At 47.9% G+C, this 25,667-nt stretch overlaps 1 protein-coding gene across 1 annotated transcript in view; it reads left to right on the forward strand.

The window, feature by feature from the left end:
- Positions 1-16,377, forward strand: part of TWIST2 (twist family bHLH transcription factor 2) — a 37,794-nt gene extending 21,417 nt beyond the window's left edge. Inside the window, exon 2 of the mRNA XM_069782184.1 lies at positions 15,638-16,377. The gene's annotated coding sequence lies outside the window, so the exon portion shown is untranslated. The remainder of the gene's footprint in view (positions 1-15,637) is intronic.
- The last annotated feature ends 9,290 nt before the right edge of the window (positions 16,378-25,667 follow it).

Here is a 25,667-nt window from a genome sequence, read left to right on the forward strand (position 1 = left end):
GGTTCAAACAAGTCCAGCTTGCAGCTGGCAAACCTAAACAAGACCAGCCAGCTGGCTTTGAGCTGAGTCATCCACACTAATTTGGTTGAAAATGTTGACTTAACCCATTCATTTAATGACTGAAATCCAAAAAACCCTGACAATTGTAGACAAGAAAACATACATCTGCCTTTTTCAGAACAACAGGTGGGAAAAGACCATGTAAACCAATTTTCCAGAGCTTTTTCTAGGCTTCTGTGTGCATGCAACATACAAATCAAGTTCTTGGTAGTCATTTGCTAGCCTGTTCTGATTCAGCAGAGCACACTGCACATCCTTAGTGTGTGTGCCAAATCCCACTGAAGTCAGCAGGGCTAACGGCACGCATTAGACATTAGGCATGTGATTAAATACTTCACTAAATGGAGACAAGCTAAGGACACGCTGACTTTTATGCTCCTTTAGCAGAGAGATTTCCTCTTTGTGTGTTTCTTCCTCCAGGAGTTTGAACTTGCTGGAGTGAGACTGTTTGTTCCACTCTGAAAAATAACAGCAAGGGAGCAATCAACTTTGCTTTACCTCTCCTGAAGCCATAAACTCCAGAAGTGTGATGAAAACCTGACATGAGAGCTCTGAAGTGGACAGTTTACTTATAGGAAGCAAACATGAAGCAGCAACATAGAAAGCTGGTAGACAGCAAGCAGAATACACCACCTTTGGTGCCCAATCCCAGGTCACCAACACACATAAAGTTTTAAAAATTATTAGTTAGTCATTGCAGAGGAAATTAAAACCCTCAGGACATCAGTTTATGGGAGTGCAGGGTCTTGTCACAGAGCAGTGGGTTGGGCACCTCTCATCCTGGGGAGCTCACGGCACCATCCAGGCTGAAAACATGTTGCTAAAGAGGTTGCGAGTAAGATCCTTCCCTCTCCTGCTTCCCGTTACTTGCTTGCCCAGCATTACCCACATAACAGTTTCAGGAAAGCCTGTAAAGCAGCCAGCCAACCTCAAGTGGAGTTATAAGCAATGATGAGTCTTGGAAAAATGAGTGATTCACAGTTGCTCAGAGCCCAGACAGGGACTGGTGGGATACTGCTATCTCCTCAGAAGACCACACTCCTGAAGTGGGATGGCAACATTGGAAGCCACAGAAATAAAGATAAAATATTTCACCCATGACCAGCCCCAAGGGAGATTCACAGCCCGGGTGTTACTGTGCTCCTCTCCAGAAAGCCCTGCCATTACCTTAACTAGGACCACCCCTCCAGTAGCCACCACAGCCTGAGGTGCACAAACAGAGCTGAAAAACAACACAGACAGCCAAGCATTTGTTCAATCAGAGCCAGCCAAGAGGTTTAAAGCAAAGCAAACAAGACCATGCTGAAGCATAGCATATTCAAACAACAACCCCCCCCCCCCCCCCCCGCAGACTCCAAAACCCCTTCTAGCCATGCAAGTAACCTTGTCACTTGTCCTGCAAAGGTCCCCTCATGCAAAGCTGTGTTGGTCACCCCCAGGCAGCAAAGAGTCAGCCTTGAGAAGAGGCTAGCAAGGAGATGGGAAGAGGAGAAGAGGTGGTCGGGCTGCCTATAAATACCAAGGTGGGGGAGGAAGGGGCTCATTAAACTAAAGAGCAGCAGATGGATGAAAGGACTCAGGCTGAAATCTAGAGGGCTGGTTTTAAGTATGGGCAATGCTATCTGCATGGAAGGTGAAAGCTGTAAAGTTAATGAGAAGGGTTGTGCAGTGCAGTACTTGTAGTAAAGGCTGGAGGAAATGTCCTAGGAGAGATGCAGGACCCAGGACGGCTCTTGCCAGGCTTGTGTCCATGTTAATATAGCTGTCAGGCCATCGAAGACAGAGAGAAAGAGCCTCTGGACACTAGCAGATAATGAATGCAAAGCAAGCTGTGGTCTACCAGCATGCTTATTCAAAGTCACTCCCAGAGTTGTCACTCCCAGAGGCACAGTATTAGCATCAGTCACGCACAGGACGCCCAAAAGGCAAATGCGGCTGACCTGGTGTGCAGCAGGGCTCCTGTCCTGAGCTCTGCTCGCCCCAGCCCTGCACGTCGGCCGGTGGCTTTCTCGGAAGCACGGTGTGGTTAACATCACCGACATGTGCTGGAGTGCCTTACTCGATGCCAAGTACTTCTTACCCCGATGGGATTGTTTGGCGTATAAAAATGTAACTCCCTCTGCATGAGGGCAACACCCTGTAACCCCAAGTATTTTAAAGAGTTGGACTATTCTTGCCATAAAAAAAGATCAGAGTAGCTTTATTGACTGCAATGGAGTTAAGCCGGTTTATTCCAAGTGAGAATTTGTCCCCTTGACTTCAATGAAGCTGTGTTGATTAATCCCAGATGGAGACCTGGCCTGGTACAATCGCCTCCAAGAGTCCTGGGAGATTAGTAACACATAGACTGAATCACCGCTGTTACTCAGAGCCTGGGTGGTTATCAAAAAGCTGCACCTGCCGCCGCATGAAACGCTGCCGGGCTGGGGCCAAGCAATTGCGATTGCCGACTGCAGGGACCAGGGTGTGGTGACTGAGGGCACATTCTTCAAGCACTGCCTCATTCTAGGGGGAAGATGCCAAAGTAGCACCCTTTCCTCCGCAAACATCTGGGAATGTCACCCAGGATGCGAGTCCCGGCTCTGCCAAAACCGGGGCATGGTGACATTGAGCACGCTGGGCAAGGAGGCAGGAGAATTCTGCTTCTTCCCTTAAGGGCTTTTGTGATGCTCTGCAAAAATCCGTAAGCGTAAAAAATTGAGGATTAAATTCCCTGAGCTCCAGGGAATCTGCCCCAGTATCTGATTGCTAATTTTGAAGAGCAAACATGCAGCAAAGGGAAAACTTTCTTCCCTACTCCAAATGCAAAAAAACCCAGGGTCTTTTTTCAGCAATCACCTCCAAGTCTCTCTCAGGGCAGGCAAAGTATTGCTTCCCAGTGTTATAGGCACAAGTGCCATACTTCTTGCAGGGAATGAATCCATTGAAAATTAAAATTGCTTGACTTTCACAGCAGTTCCTTTATACACACACACACACGCACATGCCCATAGAGAGACGGTGAAGCTGTTCCATGTGTTGCAGTGTGGAGAAACACCAGAATAAACCAGTTCAAAGGTGGGCATTGATGGTTTTTTGGGGTCTCAGGTGGTGAAACGCAGAGTGGACAGTATGTAGCCCATCTCCCCAGCACATTAATCATGTAGAGGCATTATTCCTGGCTATAGGATGCCAATGACTCTCCCCAAATGGCTGGCTGGAGTTTCCCCTCTATTTTCCTTTGAGGTTGCATCACACAGGTCAAGGTGAGAACAAAAGGGCTCGGTATTGCGTGCAGAGAAGGCACAGCATCACCGTCAGGAAGAAAGAAATGCCTAAGCTTGCAGTCTGCTTGCTCCAGCTCTGCCTTCCAAGCGTTTCTGAAGTCAGGCATCTGGAGTGTGATGTAATCTGAAGATTGATCAGCAGTAGAACACATACAGCTGTACACATCTGGCCTACAGGTGTTTTGGCTGCTATTTGTCAGTGACTGTATTGAACATTAAAAAGCACCCCGAGTTTGTAAGGCAATCGTACCTGTCCCACAGATTGTTCACAGAAGCCCGGGAAATGCCATCAATTTTATGCAAACTGACTCCTCTTTTTAGTGGATTCCCCCAGGCTTTTTTTGGTTGTTTTTTTTGAAGTAAGGAGTTTAAACCATAGATACTTTTAAAGCAAGGTTTTTGTTGTTGTTATTAATTCCACTGGCATTAATCCGTGCAGTTGAGTCAGTTATAACGGATGGCTGCTATCATCCACTTGCTGATTTACTCTTAGGAGTCAATGTTATTACAAAATCTTTATGCCGCACTGATGAAAAAAAGCTGAGGCTGTTCCTCCTTGTGCTCAACTATGTACAGATACAGCAAGACTTGCTCCCAAAGTACCTAATCTAAACAGGGCAGGGACAGGTAAAGTGGGGAAATGGTTAGGAAAGGTCTCATCCATGGGGCAGGATCTGCTAGTGCCCTGTCCCAGAGCCAGAGAATGATGCTTGTCACTTCCCACAGGGATGCTGCCACTCATGAGGTTTGCAAACTGCAGCTGAATACTTGCCGCATACAGGAAAAATAAGGAGAGCAAGGAAACTGCTGGCTGAGCATGCCAGACCAGAAGAGTTCCCTTGGAAAAAGAATAAAGCTGCAGATGTATATATTTATTTTCAGAGAAGGTGTTTTTCCTAGAATTTGTATTATTTTGGCAAGAACACAGTGGGAAGGAGAAAAGGTTTCCCTTTGTCCAATACTCTGCTATTCTAAAATGAGGTGGAGGCAGAAGGGTATTTTTACAACCCATTTCATATCTCAGTTGTCTTTATCCCTGTAGAGACAGACAGGGACCAGAGACACAATTCATGTTGACTGCCAGCATTGTCAGAACCTGCTGCACACCATGCCCTAAGCCACCGTCTTCACATATTCCCAAGAGGAAGAAGAAACATGTTCCTATCAATATTTCCCTCACAGATAGTCTCAATCAGCCTACAAGAACATGTTTGTCTTAAACACCAATATATTTTACTTTCCAAACAGCTTAGCGCAGATACATGGTTAGTCATCGTAGCCCAGCTAACAGCATAAGTCATTAAGCTGTAACAGGTTGTGCAACTGTCTCAAAAATCAATTAAACCTTAGCTTGCAAGCTGTATTTGTGCAGGGTAAGATTTGCACATGGCTTTTGCTGTGAGCGTCCCAGTAGAAGTGCATGGCCCATCCATAACAACTTTGCCCTCCTTACCTGATTTCTATGTAACTTATTTCCATCACTTCGGCACTGCTTTGGAGAAGAGCAGGGAGAAACGAGTGCCTTCCCAGAATTGCTTATGGTCTGGCAACAGGAGCCCGTGTTGATCTGAGAAGCCAAGAGGCTGGAGGATGTGGGGCTCACGAGGCAGAGGAAGATGTGAAATGGCTGCCCTCATCCTTGGCACGAGCCTCATCAGCTTCAGAGCCACTCTTTAAGGACACATCTGCGTCTGTGCTACCTCTCCTCCTCAAGCTAATATATTTCACTTGAGCTGCCCAAGAAGAACATCTCATTGCCTGCCTTTTTCCCCCCTCTCCTTGCTCCTTTATTCCACACCTTTCTTGTGCAAAGCCGGGCTCATGTGTGGGTGCCTCTGGGGAGGGGAGAGGAGCCCAAGGAAACAGTGATGGGTTTTCTCTGTGGCTCCGTTAGCCGGGAGGGCTGGTGGTAGCCTGCTCCCTCCTTGTCCTTCTTTGCCCCCAGCTGGCTTTCCCTGGCCGCTTGCCCTTTCATGGGTCAGGAGATGCTGGTGGTGTCCCCCAGCGCCTGTTCTCCTGAGCCACCCACGAGGCAGCTGGGCAGAGCCGAGGACAGAGCTTAGATGGTCCTTTCAAACCGTCGAAGCAGCTCTGCTTTTTCCTGCTCCAACTGCTCATTAGCAGCTTCCGCCTTTCAGCAATTTCTAGCCGTGTTTTCAGTGATGTGCTGCCAAGATTTTAACAAGGGGCTCCCACAAACCTACCTCTTCCTCCAGCTGCGACGAACCCCACCGCCCCGCAGACGCTGATGCGCGGGCTGTGGAGGAGTGCAGGTCTGGGGGAAATGTTCCTTTGGGGGCAGCTCCTTCCTGTTTAAAGCTTTAATTTTTTTTTGTTGTTGTTTAATTTTCTGGCGAGGGAGGGACACAGCACCTTGGAGCCAACATTACTAACTGCCTGGAGGTTGCTGCAGAGAGGCAGGATATAACTTAGAAACTCTGAGCATCCCAGCAGCAAAATGCTTCCTTGCAGAGCTCTTGCTTCTCCTCCCTACCATGAGGCCAGCCCCAGGTGACTGATTTTATCTGGCCTAGGGCAATCAGCCACAAGCCGAAATGCCAAAGAAGTGGCTTTTTCTAGGTGTTTCAGGGCCCCAAAGGGCAAGTTTTTCCATGAGAAGTTGTTGAGCCCACAAGTTTCTGGGTGTGATGGAGGCCATCCCCGCTTTCTCGCATTGATGGGCATGGGTGATCTATGCCAATTCGCGTCGCGGCAGAACTGGTTTCCCAGAGGAGCTCTGAGCTTGCAGGTATCTCGCCGGTCCAGGATGGGGCTGCACCAGCCCTTCAGCTTCTCTCTTTGGGGAGAATCTTTCCCTTCTTCTTAAGTGGAAAGGAACTGAAACCCCAGGGAAAGCTCAACAGCTCAGTTATCAGGAGCTAAGGAAAAACCGAGATAAGCTGGAAGAATGGGGAAGCTCATTTTCCACCTTTAAATACAAGCTGGGTGCAAGAAGGTCAGCTGCATTATAGATACCAAAATAGTTAAGTACAGGGCAGTCAAAAGCGGTCAAATAACTGCTGATTAATACGTTAGTAGATAAGCCCATAGATTATAGATTAATAAAGCAGTTTTTAATACAGGCCATCCTGGTAAACACAGCAATGTCAACTGCACTGGATCCATGCAAGCAAATGGTATATCATGCACTTCTAAAATGTCAGTTTTCTACATTTTGTTATGTTGCGTTTTTTTAATTAAAAAAAAAAAAATCTAGTGAAAAGGAAAGAAAAAAGCGACAAATACATTGCAGCATTGTTAAACTGGACTCGAGCACCTTACAGGTCTGGCAGCTCTTCCAGGACAGCACACCCTGACATCTACTCCATAGATAATGTCTGTTTAGATGGGTGGCCATGGGCATCAATGAGCCTTTCTGCAGCAGACTGAGGGGAAAAAAAAGGGATTTAAAGCAAGTTTATTCAGTCATTTCAATCAATATCAGATGCTTGCTGACATTAGACATCTTGAAAACAATTGAATCAATCCACTTCTCTCTGCTGTGGGTAGTTCTTTGTGAGAGGACGACTCACAAGTGCCCTGGATTTATTTCAGCTGTGGGTGAGGAACTGGCTTTGGCAGCCGGTCGGGTCCCCAGCCTCGTGGGTATGCTCCGTCCTGCTCCGCTGGCCAGGATGAGACACGGCCATGGGCTTTCCCATCGGTTCCTTTTTTTGGCGTTGTCTCTTTAGGATCTTTTATCCCCGCAATTTTTCCCAGACAGTAAGGTGTGAGCAAGTCATCGACCTTTCTCAACAGTGTGCAGGATGGGCTGGGGAGACAGAAAGAGTCTTGGAGGGAGGAGAAAAGGCTTCAATCTCCATTTTCTTATGCCACATCCCCATCAAACAGCTAGTTACATTCCCAATAACAAACCAGGGAGCCGCTGGACACAGGGAGGATGTTTTCCCTTGAACCAGCCATGGACAGATAAATCCTCCAAGGTCTGAAAAGCCTGGGGTAAATTAGATTAGAGGCTTTCCTCTGGACGGCGAGGGGTACATTTGGTGATAGTCGGGGGGGGTGGGGCTGGGGCTCAGGAATGAACAACTGTGAGGGATATGTTTTTAAATGGTTTCCCAGCTGTAAGATGCACATAATTGTGGCTTTCCTTCATCTGGGAGACTTCAAGAGCGGATGGTTGATAAGGGTTCATACCAGCAAAGGCAGAAAAACACAAGCCAGGGTATCTGGTTTCAGTCTGTCTGTACCCACAGCATTAGATCTGATTTTGGCCCTCTCTCCCCTCCCTGCATGTACACAATTATCTGAATTCCTTTCTCTGCTGCTTCCTCCCCTCTGAAGCCTTGCAGACTGGCCCTGCTGCCTTTTTCATTGCTTGAGGGACAGCTGTGCATTCAGGCTCTCTCCTTTCCTGGCCCATGGAGGGGTCTATGCCACGGCCACAAGGACCAACACTCCCTGGAGGGCAGAAAGCAACCACGAGGATGGGAATTTATTCCCCATCCCCAACTTTTTAGCCTTTCGTGGTGGGAAATGCCCTAAAAATCAAGGGATTTCTGCTACTTTAAGGTGCCTTTCCTTTGTGCCTCAGTTTCCCCTTTGTGCCTCACCTCTGCTGCTCGCCTCTGGCCATGTTCAGACAGCCAGTTCCCCCAGCCCCTTGCGTTGCAGCTGAGTATCCCCAGGGACTATTGTACAAGCAAGTACGGGCTGGTTTCCCAGGCAGATGTGTGGGCAGCAAGGTAGATGTGCCTGAGGACGTGACTGAAGCATTGGTGTCCCACCTCACACTGCCACCATCTTGTTTTTCCCCACCTAGGCACCCTGTTGCGGTGTGGTCAAGTGGAAGGGGGACCTTTTTCTGAAATGCCGGACTGTGGAAATGGCTTTCCAAAATATGGCTCTCCATCCTTCTCAGGGGTTGCCACACACTGGCTTTTCCTGCAAGGGAGGGCATGTGCTTACCTGCTTGCAAAGGTCCCACTGCTGCTAAGCAATATAGTATTTTTCCTAAAAAGTTGCAATTTTGTGCCATCCAAATCACAAAAATGTTTTAAATTTCAAATATACACTACTATCCATTTTGGCTCTGAGGACAGCTGACAACACCTTAAGATAATTTGAGATTAACCCTTTGGTAGAGAACCAGCCAATGCCTGCAGCAAGTGTAGCTTTATGTACGCTATACGCAGAACAGCATATCCCTTCTTCCTTTGACTTTGTTATAAAAATATTTAAGCATGTATTAAACCATGCATAAACAGGAGCAAAATGTGCAGGTGGAGTTTTCCCATCCTTAAACAGAACAGAGACCTGTGTTTCCATAATCACACCTAAAGATTTGACGAATTCAGCCGAAATTCTCCATGTGTTTTGGGTTTTAGAGTCGTTGATACCAGTTCTATGTAGAAATTTCAGCATGGGAACTGCAGAATTGAAAAGCCTTTGAAAAATTCCTCTGGTGTCATTCTGACATTGCTTTCTGACATCCAGTTTTGACTGACAGAGCAAAAGCTTCTCTACAAACTCTAGAAACAGGTGGGGCTGCCTTCAGCTATGGAGCAATTGCTTTTGTTTCGGGTGAAGCAAGCAGAGGGAGGACAGCATCAGGGGAAGAGGATCCTTCGTAGGAGGGCTTGGGATTTGTGTGCATGGCAGGAGAGAGGCAAGGTTGCATGCACAGCCTGTGCTTGGGCATACCTTAACTTCAACTTGCTGCATGACACAGGTGCTTCTTCAGGCAGGAGGGAGGCAAGACTCATCTCCCAGGGTTAAGGAACTATGCTAATTTGCTAAAATCTGGCCAAGCTCTCTGCTGGGAACACATTTCACCTAATCTAGGTAGCAAATACCTGTTTTGCCCATATATGTCCCAACTTGCTGGTCATGAGGCCAGCTCCAAGCCAGCTCCTGGAAGCCACCACCTTGCCTCCAACCTCGCACATCTCTGCTGCTTCACGGTGGCTGCGAGTTTAACGGCGCTGTGATAAAAGCCAAGCCAAAATAACTCCCCATGCTTCCTGCCTTAGGTCTGCTTCATATGGTTCGCAGAAACACTCAGCCCGTGCATAGTTGGAAGGCGATTTTGGGAGGCTCAGAACTAGGTCAAAACAAACTTAATTTCCTCCAGGTCCAGGTGGGACGCTGCTTTGCAAGCTGGGCAATTTGCATGCTGCCTTTCAGCATTCCACCCACTGCCATCCCAGCCTCCAACACAGTCATGGGGAAGCCTCCAGCATTTTTGGAGCACGGCTGTTTTCCACTCTCCCCATGCTCTGAAACAGCTGGACCATTTTTGCCCTGGCTCCAGAAAACAAAAACAATGACAAGAAAGAGGAATCACCATTGGGCATGGAAAATTTTCAGCTCAGGCAGTGTAAGCCTCAGAAGGTTTTGAGCAGATAAAAAAAACCCCAGGATGCTGGAAGGCAAAGCATACAAACCTGACTGTGGATATTACAATTGATACTTGCCATATGCTTTTTCTAAATCAGTTGTTCCCAGGACAGCTGGGAGCGATGGTCCCGGGTTCACCCAGTTCAGGAATGATCAAGGTTTAGGGTTGAATTGGGGCTGTTTGGCAGTGAGCACCTCGTGTAGGGACCATGCCCATGATGATGACAACCTCTGCCAGATTAGGTGACTTCTGTGTCCCCAGCAAGATCCTCCTGGGTATCTCAGACCTCTGCACTTCAAGCTGCCACATAGGTCTTAATGGCAGTCACCTTGGCTGGCAAATATGGGGTTGAGTTGGGTCACAGAGGTGGGGAAAGAGGAGCATGAGATGCTTGCAGGAGCCCAGGTCGCCTGCCATGGGTTGCATCCAGCCCACTGTCCCAGTAGCCAGGCGAGACAGAGTTCTGATGGCCAGAAGTAATCCAAATTCTGACTTTCTGGCCTGAGAGTCAAGATGCTGAGATTTGTCCTCCCCTCCAGCTTGGCATTTCCTAACCTAAAAAAGAACAACCCAATTTCTGGAGCTGCTTGCTTTGACATTTCAAAAATTCACGCCAGCCCATGCTGACCTTTTCTCTCCAAAGGCACGGGGGCCGACACGTGCACCCCCAAGTCACGTTTTGCATTGTTCACTGTTGTTTTTCTCCGTCCCTGTGCCCACGGGGAAGGATGCATGCAGCGCTGGTGCGGCGGGCAGGCGTACCGGGGGTATGACACAATGCAATAACTGAACTAGCCACATTTATTTATTTTGAAAAAATATTAAGGGCAGCTGCTACTTAGTGCCGACTGAAACATTTTATTGATTTTCTAAAGCGGGAGCGTCCCCTTTTGTGTTGTAACCCAGCATTGCTTGAACCCAGTGGTTGGACTATTCTAGAATAACTTATCTAATCTACATCATGTTTTCCTCCCTTTGGTAAATATGTAGAAGCTCTCCAACCCTGAAAGTACACACCTGGGTAACAACCAGAGAGGTCACTGCCTGACATACTCTCTCTGCCCTGTCTTGCTTAGGCATTATCTCCAAGCAGATCCAACTCAACAGGGGACTTCTCCTTCCCCATTCACCCTGTAACGTGCCCATAACGTCTTACCAGCTATAGTGTAGCATGGACAAGGACCAGTGATAGCCCAAGTAGGCTTTTGTTGTATGTTTCCCTGTATTAATCCTTTCTGGTTATACTCATTTTGGAAGGATGAGTTTCAAGACAGTGGCGATGGGGTTCTCCAGCTGAGTTTGTTCAGTGCTTTCTTGTGGACTGGTTTAATATTTGCTTCCTCAGTGCGTGTTTGTTTCCCAGGGAGGAAGATCGCAGAGCTCTTTTGTTGCCCATGCCCAGCAGTGCTTGTTCTGCTTGCATCCTACCTCCTTATCCCAGGCAGTCCCGCTACTCACCAGCCTTGCAGCAATGATGCGCCCTGCTCCAAACCTCCACAGCCTGCAAAAAAGCAACCCTTGAAGTTAACATCCCATTAAAATGAATGTTGTGGGGGATGCTTAAAGAAGAGGTGCAGTCTGGGAGGGACACTTCAAAGGAGGCAAAACACAGGGGCAGGGCTGGTGCTGAAGGCAGCAGAGCTGCTGGGACAACACGGGCTGGTGGGGTAGCTGGCTGAGACCGCTGGGGCAGCCACACACGGCGTTGGTGAGGAGCGTGCCCACTGATGTCCCTTATAAGAAATTTGTTATTGCAATTCAAACTCCTTTCTGCAAGGATGTTTGGTCAGAAACTGCATCCACTCTGGAGGTGCCTGAAGGCAGCATCGTCAGCCCATGGGCAGCATGCCCTGCACCGACCCACCGAGCGGGGCTGGGGTCTCAGCTTTGACCCACGCTGGTTTTTACTTCCCCAAGTTGAAGGGGAAGGGGGGAGGAAACAGTCCATAAACTTCTCGGTGACTGCCAAAATCAGTACCAGCTGGCACAGGGCGAGCAGCTGGCGTGTGCTGCACTACACTGCCGCTCACACCCCTCATCCCCCCACTCACTGCCTGACCCCAGCCCCAGCCCCAGCCCCAAACACAAGGCAAGAAGGTGGGCCAGCACTTTCTGGTAGGGATTTTGGTACTGGCCGAAGCCCACATGGAGGGAGAGAGGCTAGGCCCTGGGGGCAGAACCATTTTTTTACATTCCCAACTTTAAAAGAAGTTGAAAAAGCATCCTTTAAAAAAAAAGAAACCACAACAAACAGACAAACTCAAACAGTTTTGCTGCATTTCTTATTTCATTTGCACTCTTGGTCATGTTATAGAAATTATTTCAATCCCTTTGTAACCAAACCCACCCTAATTCCATATAAGCGAAGACCTTGGGGACCTGTTGCAAAATTTTGTGCAACCAGGGTTGTGCTCTTGCTACCACCTTACATCAAGCCAGCAGGTCCCAGCTCTCCTGGTTTCCATGCTGTGCTCTTGGGCTGGGGAATCCTCCTTATGGGGCTGGGAAATGCTCCTAAAGCAAGGAAAAAATAGAGCAGCAAACCCTCAATTCACTGTACAGAGGAAACTGCATTGGATCTGCCATACAGCAGTGCATAATGACTACATTGTTACAAGCTAAAGGGTAAGAGAAATGCTTGGAAACTATGTTCAGCAGAGATCTTCACTTCATATCATCTCTCAGCCCAGATAATCGTGCATTGTTATAATGTGGTATTATGCCCTTTAACTATACCTTGGAGAACCACAAGGTGCCTTATGGGCACCAGTTGATTAAATCCCACATGTGCTGTAAGAGAGAAAGGGATGCACTGCAATTTCCCAGCCAGGGAAACTGAGGCACATGCAGAGAGAGAGCAATTAATTACACAGCAAACCTGTGCATGAGCTGGTGTTAAAAACTAAGCTCTGCAAGGTCCTGCTGTGCTACTGCATCAGCTCAGTGGCAGGAAGAAACTCTGCCCCCTCCCTGTGAAATCTGCTATGGGCTTTGCTGCTTCTTTTAAAAATAAATCCCATAGATCCATACCTCATCATTCAGCTGCCATCAGAAACCTGCAGCCATTCCTGCAGGAGTGCATTAGGAAACCTCCATGGGTCCAGCTTGTGGGAGCGGAGCTGAGAAGTGCCGCAGAAGTAGCCACCAGCTGAGTGCCTTGGCAGGCTTCGACAAACGCCTTGCTGAGCCCCTCTGGGATTAAAGGATCATAAACATGAAGCACAACCTTGGGAGAGTCCATCAAAGCACAAAATCATTATGGGGTATTATCCCTCTTCCTCAGCCAGGAGCTGATGCTTCTTTCCCCTGCAAGATTCAAACTGCAGCGAGTAAGGACCAGGTTTCTGACATGAGGATCACGAGCCAGATTCGGAGTATAATTTCTCCAATATATGTAACACTCTTTTAAGCAAATTGAGAAGCCACTGAAGTCCCCTCACCTTATGAAGGTCCATGTGGGATGCTATCAGGTTTTTAGTGCAGTACTCCTCTCTTTGAGTGACCTGGAGGGGGTGACTGAGGAGGAACAGGTTGGGTGCAGGTATCACTTCTCTGCCTGCAGTGGACATGTTTCCATACACCCCACCACCAAAGTGTATCCCTCATGCAACAAACAGCAGCCCATCTCCTTCTGTTACCATTTATGTGTTTTCAAAATTGCTGCTTAGAGCTAGATTTTTCAAAAGTGGTCAGCATCCAACATCCCAAAGGTCCAGAGAAGAAGAAACGGAGCGAGTAGGTCACACGGGGCGGGGGGAGGTGGGGGGGTGGTGTGTCTCATCTTGTGTATTTCTTTCCTTCCCTCTTGCTGATCTGTCAGGGTCTGTGAATAAGCGGGTTTTACTTGTTGATGTGGATCCTATATAGAATATGTGGTAAGAACAGCAAGCAAAATGTTACATGATGTGAACTGAAACACAAGTACATATCAGGATGAGGAGAATAACCCCTTCATGGCCAGGTATAGCAGCTTCCTTTGGGTGACCTCTGTATCTGGTCAAAATATTGCTCCATCAGCTGAGATAGGCTGCTTTAATGTGCAGTAGATAATCACAGAAAATAGCAGTGGAAACAGCCTACGAGATCATCTGGTCCTGCCAGGGCTGACAATCAGGCATTAGCCAAGCGATGGCCGAGCAGCAGCCACATCTGCCCACCATGACCCTGGTCCTGGTGCCCTGTGTGGGGTGGAGAAGGCTGGGTTAAGCCCTGCGTGCACGGGACGGGACCTGGCAGAGCCATGCCAGAGCCTGGGGGCACAGCAGTGCTGCCGTCCACAGGGTAGACCAAGCTCATTCACCCCACTGTAACGGGGAAGCCAAAACACCCTGTTAGCACTGAGCTGCTGTGAAGTTCCCATTTTTTCCAGTTGGCTGAGGCCAAAAAAGCTGCTGGAAACCAGAAAGGGCCAGTGGAAATGAGATCCTGCACTGCAACAGCAGCCAGAGCTGGGCATCTCACCTGGTGTTAAAGAAGTCGGCTTGCAAATTGACAACTTTGCTCTACAAGTGCCTTTGTGCTGACCTCTCTAGTCTTGGATAGAATTTAAACAAATCAGTGGAAATAGATCAGCTCAGTATTGCTTTCTACCTGGTTTTGCCTTGTTTCGCCCAGCAGTCAGGTTCAGAGAAGAGCAGGGCACAGCAATACCTCATGTAGCTGGCAGTGAGCATCCTCCACCCCCTCCTTCTGCTTGCTGGAGAAAATAATTTAAAAAAAAAAGACCATCAGAAAATCACTCCATGGTATCTTCCTCCTCCCTGTGTCTTATTTTCCTTTCCTGAGTCCCTCCCCAGCTAGGGCTGCGGCAACGCCAGCATTAGGAAAGGGCCAGCCTGTCATCTGTCAGACGTGTGCATACACAAACCACTGCTGCTCGCACACACCAAGCAGTTAAGCTTTTCTAAGTGGTCCTGGGCAGCCTGTCAAGTCCCCAGATCATCTGCAGAATGTGGTTGTAATTAGATAATTAATAACTTTGAGAAGGAAAGGAAAGGAAATAAGCTAAATGGAAGCTTTCCTTAGTGGGAGGAAATAATTATATCTGCTTTTTGATATATGAGCTGAAGTGGCTTTCTTGAAGGCAGAAACAGCATCTCGCCTGCAAAGCCATCCCTCCCCCAAGTTGGATGGGATCTCCTGTGGGCACTGCTGGGTCACAGAGTTTGTCCCACCAGCCCACAAATGAGCAGCAGCAGGTTGCTGCAGATCAGAGCAAACTCTGCAGGTAACAGGGCTCCCTGATGCATTGCTGCATCTTGTCACATCCTGATAAATGGGGCAGAGAGAGACGATACACAGGGTTGGGTTATCAGGCACCACGTGGAAAACAGGGGTTTAGCACAACATCCCTCTGGGTTGGAGGTGCTGCTGTCAGCATATGGACTTTTTGATGGATGCATTGCTCCTGCGTGTGGATTTACCATTTCGTGGTCAAATGCAAAAAAAAAGGCTGTGACATTACCAGACTCTGGATTTAGGCTATACATCCAAAAGTCAAAGGAATTGTTAAGTTTAGGTTGATTTTTTTTGCTGTTTTGGGATGTGCTCAGATATTGCTTAAATGTGTTACCCAGCATGGAAAAGAAAACATATTTATTTCCAGCAGGGTTTGCCTGATTTTGCAGGAGGAGCTGAGAGTTGCTGTGGGTGGGGTTTCTAAAGCCCATCTCGGGTGCCTGCGCATCCAATGTCCCCATTTCACTTGTTTAAGGGGCAATGAGGGCTGCTCCGGGTGCATTGGATCTCGCCCAGCTGCTGGATTAACTGCGTGCCTCCACGCTGCCGGGACCAGGAGCAGGTTTCAACACATGGTTACAGGTATTCATGAACCACAGCCTTGACTTGCAGGGGAAAAGAACTTACCAGACAACATATCTCAGAAGGATGTCCTGTATTCAGTGTATTTGTTTTTCTTTTCTTAATTTTTTTTTTCTTCTCTTCTCTCCAGACTGTCCAGTGTCTGAGACTGAAGTGGAATTGGGATATATCCAAGTTTGTAGCTTCTGAAACCTTAACAACCTCAAGTAAACTGGTCCAAAAGACCCCTCTTGACCTCCCTCGCTCTGAACTCTTGCGGAGCACTTAGACTGAGCAGAAAACAGCACCAAAGCTAACAGTCTGAAACTTTGCAACATCTCTCACCAAGTGACTGACCAAAGAGAAAAGAGAAGCAACATTCCTGATTGTTCGTTGTTGTGGGGTTTTGTGTCTGTCTGTCTGTGTTTGGTTTTATTTCTAATTTTTTTTTTTCTGAAAAATCTTAATTCAGGAATACATTTATGAGAAATCTTTGGGTTTGGATTTTACTTCCCCTTAGCTGTATTATTTGGGGGTTTTTTGTCTGTTTTATAAAATTCAAAACCTGATTTCTTGTACATTAATGTCAAAACTGGACCAAGGCTCTCAGAAAAAAAAAAAGGAAGAAGAAAGCCCACCGTGTCCCCAGCTCCCTGCATGATTTGTTTCAAGTACAGCCTGGATTACAGACTGCCCTCCACACTCCTTTTCCTTATTGCTCCATGATTTGCTACCGCCGCCCCCCCCCCCCCTTTTTTTTCATTTTCTGTTCCAGTGTATATGTTGCTTATTTGTTTTATTTATTGAGATATTTTTAACGAGCTAAGAGACTGCAATGTTGCTGTGTATACTGCTTCTCTTGCCAATAAAAATAAAGATGTCATGCAGCTACCGGGGGGTATGCGATTTACATTCTTGGCTGCACAGCTCCAAGCAGAAGCTGAGCCACTTCCTTGCACCCCGCAGTTTTTCCACACTCGCCACTAAAAGCTGGTTCCCAGGTAGTGTGTGATGGGGTGCAGAAGGTATGAACATCACTTGTCCGGGCTGATGTCTGCCTGCATATACCAGGAGGAGTTGGTTATTTACTTGCACCCTGGCTAAGGAGGTTTGCTCAGGCTGCAGGTGCTGCAGAGGAGGCACGTACCTCTTCAGCACTGTGGGCTCCAACGCACGGCTCAAGTGGCTTCTGGTCTTAGCAGAGCCCTTTATTAAGCAGAATGCAACATATCTCGGTATGCATCAGACCCACTGGTCTGCATGCTTGCCTTCAGCTACAGTAACAAGTTGGTCTCCACCGCGCTGGCTGGTGGAAATGCTAAGGGCAAGCATTTCTCAAAGAGAAGAGGGGCTGCACGCTGCCGTGCAAGGTGCTGCACAAACACACGCCCATGGAAAAGCTGTGCCTGTGACCCAGAGAGGCCTTTGCATATTGTGCCCAGAACAGCTGCACAACCCACAAAAGCCAGCTGCACTACCGAAATGGTCGCCCAGAGTCGCTGATCTGCTTCCCCTTCCTACTTACCTTCCACCCTGCGAGCAAACGCTGGTGGGCTTTGCTAGTGCTCACTAGCCTTCCTCCACCACCTTGCAGAGCCCCATCAGACCCTCAGTCATACACATGCTGAAGCCAGGTTTCAATTTCCAGGTCATAAATTACATGTTTAAAAAGAATTTATTCTGAAAAAATTTTTTACAAAATTCCTTTAAAGAACAGTTGCGGTGGATCTGGCAACATGGGGCTAAATTATCCCAAATGACTTTTTATTCTCACACCCTTTCCCTGCTGGATTAACAGCAATGCTGGTTAGCTTGAGAGCATGTGGGCTGCAACACCGAGGTGAGAGAGAGATGGATTAAAGGGCAGGTCTCTGGCAAAGGCAGTTTGGGAGCCTCAGCATTCATTGTTGGGATTATCAACTCAACTTTGCAAAGTGAGAGGCAAAACAGATCTTTGTAAGAAAGATCTGCTCAGAAATTGGCAGGGAGTGATGTATTGGGCAGGGGGGGAAGAAAGGATGGTGAAGGATAATCGACTCTGGGGAAAAAAAAAGCAACACTGTGGTGTCTAGAGCCTTTAAAAAGTAAATCATGTCATTCCATCTAAACCAGCTTCAGAGAAAAACATTTTAACATGCCAAATCAAGAACATACATGTGTGTATCAGATGCATTAATTGCCTGATAGGTTTCAGAGCTTGAATGTCAAATGTTTATTTTAAAACAAGCACAGTTGCATAGAATAAAATACCTCACATCCATTAGAAGCTCTTACTTTCTTAAAAGTAAATGACATCTCAGTCTGGGATTTTGGTACCAGCAGAGCCAAAAATACCATTTAAGAAGGTGAATTTAACAGATGTCATGCAATGCAGCATGTCATGCAGCAAATGGAATTTTTTTTTTTTTCCCAGGGTACGTGTGTTTGCGTGTTAGTTTCTGCAATTTTGTGAATCTTTAACAATGCTCCAGATAGGGCCAAACTGATTTCACCACAAGGAGTCACATTTTTCTGAACATGGGCACCCAAATCCAACTTCAGCCTTATTAATGGCTTGTCAGAAGAGCCTGGTGTGCTGCTCTGCTCTTGCAGGACAGGACCAGGACCAGGAGGAGATGGTCAGACCTACCCAAGCCACCATAGGTCAGGTGTGTGCAGCCATAGCAGTGCCAAAGCTACAAAGGGTCAGGGCTGCTGAACGCCATCTTCCAATACCATTCATTTAAAGACCTGGCCTGGTAGATCAAAGCATTTGATCTCTCTCTCTGAAAAGTGCACTAGCAACTACTGGTGAAAATAAATGCTCACAAGCACCCGTTGGTACCTCTTCCATGAAGTCTGGGGGTCAGCCAAGGCCTCTGTGGGTGAATGGCTTTGGAGGGGTAAATTTGGAGCCCAGAGATATGATACAACTTTTTTTTCAGGCAGAAAAAGTAGTAACTGTAAAAGCTGGTCAGGCCAGTCAGAAAACAGCCATGCCATGGGACTTAGATGAGTGGTTTCAGTTCCCGGGGGACAACTGAGACTATCAAAGGCTCCAAAAAGTCCTGACAATTCGAAAGCTGTAAACTCTCCAGATAACAGATTTTTTAACAGAAAACACATTTGAATTGATGAATAGAGAGACACGCGTTTCAATCAGCTGCTGAAAAGGCTTTTCATCTTGTATGAGTTCATCTTGCATGAGCTGCAGCCCATAGCCAGCAGTGTGGGTCAGTTAGGAAGAAACCGAAGTAAAGGTAAAGCCCAATCCCTAAAACTGCAGCTGTGTTGCCATGTGCAGGACGTAACATAGATATATGTACTTTCCTTTTTCATATGTAGGAGTTTTTTTCAATAGGGTTTATCACACCATTTACCCTAATTCCCAAGGTGATTGAATTTGTCCTTCCCAATCCTACCCCTGCATGAAACCCCAACGCCCTGTGAGAGATGGAGATGTGCTCGAGGGCAGGAACAGACTCTCTTGTGCAAAAGAGAATGAAACCAAAAAAATCCCTTAATGCAGCAGGCTCAGCTGCAGGCGATAGCTCCCGACAACAAGGTTGCTTCTCTGTGGCAGCACGCACGCACACACAGAGCCTGGCTAAGTATTGGTCCTGGATCGTTTGGTCTCTGCGTACATGAAAGGCTACAGAAAGCACCCAGTGCATGCTATTTTGTGCAGGGGTCCAGCTAACAACAAAGCAAAATATTCACTGGAAAGAAGCCAAGCACTGAGGTGGTGATGTAAAGTGCACTGCTATTATTTTTATTTTTTTACTCAATCCCAGCTCAGCTTAGCACCACCAACCCCCACCATTTTTAAAAGGGGGAAAAAAGCCTTCAGCTGCCACTCGCATTTTCACCTAGAGTCCTTGATACAGTCCAAATTAAAAAATAATTTAAAAAACCCAACAAATCCAAACCCCAATTCCCACCCCTTGGGATCTCTTTTCTCCCTGGCCTCCCCCAAGGCCACACTGTTTTCATGCAACTGGGAAACACTGACAGCAAGGAGGGATTGGGGAAGGGGGGAGCAATGACAATTTTTCCTAGGAATGCTTGTGAACTTCAGGTCCTCGCTTAGCTGGGACCACCCAGGCACCTTTCTGGGACAGCGAATTCAGTCCTCCTCAAAGGGCGACGGCAAAGAAAAGGTCTGTGTTGGTTAGCATTGTCTCAGCACTGAGACCTTGGCTAGGAGAGCTTGCATCCCACCCAACCCTGGGAGAGGAGGGAGCCCGTGAGCCTTCTGGGGGCACCCATATGCAGTCAGCTATCTGATCAGGACAATGATAAATCCTCTATTTACTGCTCTTATGAAGCATAGTGACAAAGCAGCCTTTATCAGGGTTAAACATAAAGATAAAAAATTGTACCCAGAAATCACAAGTGGTGTGAAAGTGCTGTTGCCCCAGATTTTTGCTGAAACTAATCTCGCATATCACCTGGCTGGGCTCAAGGAGCAAAGCATTGCAGGTGGTCGTCCCCCGTATGGCACAACTCTCATTCCAGTACGGACGTGGCCTCCATCTGTTCTGCCTAGCTTTGCTTACAGCGTTGGCCAGAAATGCCATCAGGTATTTTGAATGAGGGCTGTGTTCATCAGTGGATTCAATCAAACATGGATCTCAAAACCCACAGATGACTTCTAGATGCTTGGACTTCAGAGATCCCTTTCAAAGTGCTCGATGAGAGGAGAGGTTACAACTACAGATACCAAGAAGCAATGCCCACCACCCCAAGAAAGCTTCCAAAGTGTTTCCCTGGCCAACACACACAGTGGTTTGGGAGGAGCAGACCCTTCCTTTGGGGCCTTCCTCCATCTTCTTCAGACAGACAAAACCTCTTCCAGCAGCTGCTTCAGCAGCAGATGGACTGCTGGAGCCATGAAAGGCAAAAGGAGAGGTCAAGCCCAGCAGAATACCCTCTTCCACAACCCATCCCTTCATCACTCAGGCATGCTCCCTTCATAATGCATTAAAAATCACAAATTTATGTCTCATCTTTAACACTTTCTCCCACTTCTAGCACTAAATCAGTAGCAATAAGCTGGTCACCTAAAACCCAATGAGAAGCAAATGCCATACATTACTAGCATTTCACCCATGTTTTAATGGAATAATTCAAGCTGATGTAGGTTTTTCAGCTGTATCTTGATGCTTTTTGTGGTTTCGATGCCATTTCACTCGCCTTTGTAGTCTCAGAATTTGTTTTGAGCATGGTAAAGTGCACTCAGCCCTTTTATGATTTCCTGTCTTGTTTCAGAGCCCTGCACTGAAAGACTTTAGTTGCCTCCTAAATCTTTTTCCAGAACTCTCCTGTCACTTTAAATATTGGCCAGCATTTTGTTAGCTTCAAGACTTTGAAATAATATCAAAGTAAACCTCAAAGGAAAATAACGCAGTAAAGAGTAAGGTTGGAGCTTAATTCATATTTAAATAAAGATCTTTCACTTCAGCTTGGGTTACTGTGTAAAATGACTGGGAGCAAATGGAGCTTTTAAAGGCCTTATTCCCCCGAGGGGTCTGTTTTAAAATGATCGGTGAGCCTGCCAGGCAGAGGAATGAAATTGCCTTCCCATGAAAAACTCCCTACCATTGAGAAGAAAAAATTTGAAGTTCTCCAGAATCAAGATGGACTTTTTCCTCACTCCCCTCCTGAACTGTGACCCTGGATGACGACTGCAAACGGTGCTGTCTCCCTGCAGGCAGACAGGAACGTTGTCAAAGCCTTTGCAGAAGGAAACGAGGAGCTAAGGGTTGATTTGCAAGTCAAAACTTAGCTTTTTCTTTTTTTTTTCTGGGGTGAACCTCACTTTTTCTGAAATGCAAACAAGAGATACCCCCTTTCCCCCTCCCAAAATGCTAGTTTTCAGGAAAGAAAGGAGGAACTAGGGGCTGGTTTCCAACAAACCTCAGCACCTGACAGGGATTTGTATGAGGCCATAAAGGCAGATTTGCAAGCTGACTGCCCAGCACAGGTACATTTGCAAGAGCAGCCAAGCACACAGCTCTCCTTGACTTTATCTGGGGATCTCTTTTGAAATTTGCCTTTAAGCTCCATATCCTGCTGCAGCACAGAGCAGAAGTGGTGATGGATTTAGCCTTCCATGTACCCTCTGCCTTTATTTCTTATTTCCTACTCAAGCCCCAGGAACAGTGGGTGGGAGGGACAGCTTTTGCTAACGCCAGCAACTCCAGATCTGCCAAAACCCAAAACAAAGGCTGTGAGAAAAATATTTCTGCAGGAAGCATTTGCTGAAACATGATTCATTTCTTTAAGATAAGTCATATTTCCTCCGGCCAACACTTACAAAAGGGTTAGCCTCCCTTATCCGTACTCCAGCCTGGATGATGAATACAGCCAGAGCATGTGCTTCCAGTTGAGCCTTTGCAATGCCGATGTGCTCGCACCACATTCGACGGCATGGCACACCAGCGTAAATTTGCTCTCGTCCAAAGGTAGTCTGAGGCTGGGCACTTGCACGCTTTGCTCTGGATTTTTCCTTATTGTCAGTATCGTGTGTGTGCCCCAACCCCGCACCAAGTCATGCTGCTGAAGGGGACTCCCTCCCCCAGCTTCATGCCACCACTTCAAGCAGCATTGTTTTCAACCCATGGTCTGACATCCCTGCCTTGGTCACTGTGGCTTTTTCACCAGCTACTAGCAACAATGGTCTTCGTGGGTCGTTCGCAGTTCATCATGTCTTTGAATTGTCCGGGTAGTTATTTGAAAAAAACATTCCTGCTTCACACATGGCCGCAAGATACATAATGAAATTTCCTAACATCCCCTATTTCAGAAAACTCTTTCAAGAGTGGCCTGCCAGACTGCAGCTTGCTTTCCCAAATTAGTGATCTGATGGAAACTCAGCAGGAACTGGGCGAGGGACCAGCTGGCAAGGTCCCGGCGATGCGCGAGACAGCGGCTCGCAGAGCGCGGTGGGAGGTGGGGACTCGCACCACAATCCCCTGGCCCGCCTGGGTCTGACGCCAAGGCTCGGCTCCAGCACCTGCGCTGACAGTTTTTGACCCCGACCCCTCTCCTTCTGATAGCCCTTTGCTTCCTCACACGTGGTACGAGGAGCTGGCTGGGCATCTTCCTCGTCCTTGCCCCTCTGGGTGCTCAGCAGAGGCTGGGGGCTGTGTGGGGCTCTCCATCCAAGTGGCAGGCAGGGCAAGTCCTGGTGGGGTAAAGGACCGAAAATGCTGGGCCAGGAGCTCCATGGGCACAGCCCCTCTCGCTGTGCTGGTGTGGCTCATGCCAAAGCTGGCAGATCCCATCCATGGGGCCAGCCACACATCTGCCACACCCAGGCACAAGCCTCACACATGACCAACCTTGGTCGCTCTTCAGCATCCATCCAAGATGAGGCCTCTGACCTCTGTATTTGCTCTGCTTTTTCTCCATCACTTTCCCCAGACACCTCCATCCCCCTCCACCTGGCTCCACCAGACCATGTTTCATCAGAGCTTCCTCTACACAGCAGTGACAATCACAGCCAGCACCTGTTCAGCCCCATGGCCACCACCCTGCCCCACCTATGCCACCTCCCCTCCAACAGACATGTGGCATCAGGCTGTAGTACCTGGTGGGCACTGGTGCTCCTGGGGAGCATGAGGACATCTGACCTCAGACAGCTCTTTGCAGTTTGGTGGGAGTGATGTGATAGAGTTAATTTTTGGCTGTGCTAGAGTTAATTTTCTTCACAGTAGCTAGTATGGGGCTGTGTTTTGGATTTGTGCTGAAAGCAGTGTTGATAACACAGGGATGTTTTAGTTATTGCTGAGCAGTACTTACGCAGAGTCAAGGCCTTTTCTGCCTCTCACCCCACCCCACCAGCGAGCAGGCTGGGGGTGCACAAGGAGTTGGGAGGGGACACAGCCGGGACAGCTGACCCCAACTGACCAAAGAGATATTCCATGCCGTATGACGTCATGCTCAGCATATAAAGCTGGGGGAAGAAGGAGGAAGGGGGTATGTTTGGAGTGATGGCATTTGTCTTCCCAAGTAATGGTTATGCACGATGGAGCCCTCCTTTCCTGGAGATGGCTGAACACCTGCCTGCCCATGGGAAGTGGTGAGTGAATTCCTTGTTTTGCTTTGCTTGTGCACACAGCTTTTGCTTTACCCATTAAACTGTCTCCCCCATCCCACTGCAGGGGAGTAAGCGAGAGGCTGCGTGGGGCTTAGTTGCTGGCTGGGGTTAAACCACGGCAAAGCCACGGAGCTATGGTCCTCTCATGGCCTCATGGCATCCCAAGCACCCCAGGTGGGATGCCAGGAGAGATGCTGCTGGGAGATGGGACAGGCGAGCACAGGAATGCCATTTGTTGCTCCGCCCCAGAGAGGGGTGGATGTGGTTGTGCCTGCACTGAATTTTTAACATCTTGGCCATGAAGGGAAGTCAATTTCCTTCCAATTAATTTTCTTTCTTTTTTTCTTTTTTTTTTTTTCTTTTTTTCCCACAGGATACATGAAGTCAGAGGAGTTGGCTGGAGAGATGTTTGCATGAGTTATTACCTGGCTCGCTCTCCCTGCAGACAGGTCTCCCTGTGACCCCTTGCTCAGCAGCAACGGGGCTACATCATCACCATCAGCTACATCCATGCATCCGTACCCCGTGCCACCACCATGCATCTCTGGGCACACTGAAACAGCTGGGGATGCCTGGTGGTCCATGGCCCACTCACACTGGGGTTTGGGTTTGTGCTTCAGACACTGGTTGCCACCACTGAACATCCTTGTCGCCTCAGGGTGCAAGGACAAGCTGAGCTACTGGGGGAACCTGCACCACCTAAAAGCCAGCAGAGAAATAAATACCCATCAATTCTTGAGTCCCAACCTTCTCACATTATGGCAGTGGGCTGAAGTGGGGTGAGATTTATCCCTTCTGGAGAAACAACACTGAGCACTACCTTCCACAGCCACAAAAAAAGGAACCACAAGCGTGAAGGAAGAGAGGTGCAGAGGAAAAAGAGGATTAGCATGCAGTACAGAAAGGAAGGTAAGCAAAGACCTGCCTGCTCTTACAGACCACACGTGAATACCTCAGTGTGGAGATGGATGGCTCATTCAGGCTTCAACACAGACCCGTTTTCTGTATATTGTGTGTTGCTCTCACGTTATAGTTTCATTCATGCTAAACTCTGCTTCTCTGCACTGGGACTTCAGCATTGCCTTTATAAGCCCATACTTGTTAATGCTGCAATAAAATAGAATTAAATCAACAATGTCAACATCTTTGTTGCAAATGCTGCAGGAGCAATGTGTTCCCACTAAAGGAGTGAGAAGATATTTTACATTATTAAAAATTGCTCTTTCCTGCTAGAAAGGAGAAAATTCCTTTGCAAGAAATTCCTCAAAACATCCATCAGATCTGCAGAGCTCTCACTCCGCACCTCCGCAACCATCTGGGATGAGTGGGACCTAAGCCCTCGGTGGATGTGTCCCTGCCCTACCCTCCAGCTCCCATCCTGTGCAACGTGGTGGACGGGGTCTCCTCTGTCTACATCCCATCCCTCCCCACAATGGATGATGTTAGGGTATAAGGCGAGAAAGAGCATGACACATAAGACTAAAAGCTCGCTGGAAGGAGGCTGCAGCACACGCATCCCCAGCCCTGTTAGGGGCAGCCGCTCAAGGCAGGATGGGGGGAGTTCGGCCCCAGCACCACAGCACAGCGTGGACTGGGAATGGCTACCTCTGGTACAGCTCTGCTGGGCTGTAACCAGATCTTACCCCACTGAACCTCATGCTGTGACATGTTTATACGACCAGACCCTTTCCCCTTCATTAGTATTGGGGTCAGAAGAAGCCAAAGGTCAGGCTCGAAGCCGATGATTTCACTTCTAAACAAAACCATCACCTCCCTCTACCTTCCTCCTCAAAGAGCTTGGCTCATAAATTTTCATTTAGTACCACCAAGCTGACTTTTTTCCCCCTCACATTCTCTTTAACAAGAGGGATATTTCATTCCCCAAAACCAGAGGGCGGTTCCTTATGATCCCAAGTCCCAAGCTATTTGGGAAGCTTTGGCCAGTATCCTGCCCCTTGCTTCAATTTACAAAGTGCTAGTCAGGACTGCTAGAAAAATAAAGGTGGCAGAGATGTGAAACCTCATGGCTGTCTCGCCAGATCAGCAGTGCCGCTGCCCAGTTTTAATGGCTCTGCCACCCGTGTTCCCACAGCATCAG

This window comes from Haliaeetus albicilla, chromosome 4, assembly GCF_947461875.1.
Source record: "Haliaeetus albicilla chromosome 4, bHalAlb1.1, whole genome shotgun sequence".
Taxonomy (NCBI): Eukaryota; Metazoa; Chordata; class Aves; order Accipitriformes; family Accipitridae; genus Haliaeetus; species Haliaeetus albicilla.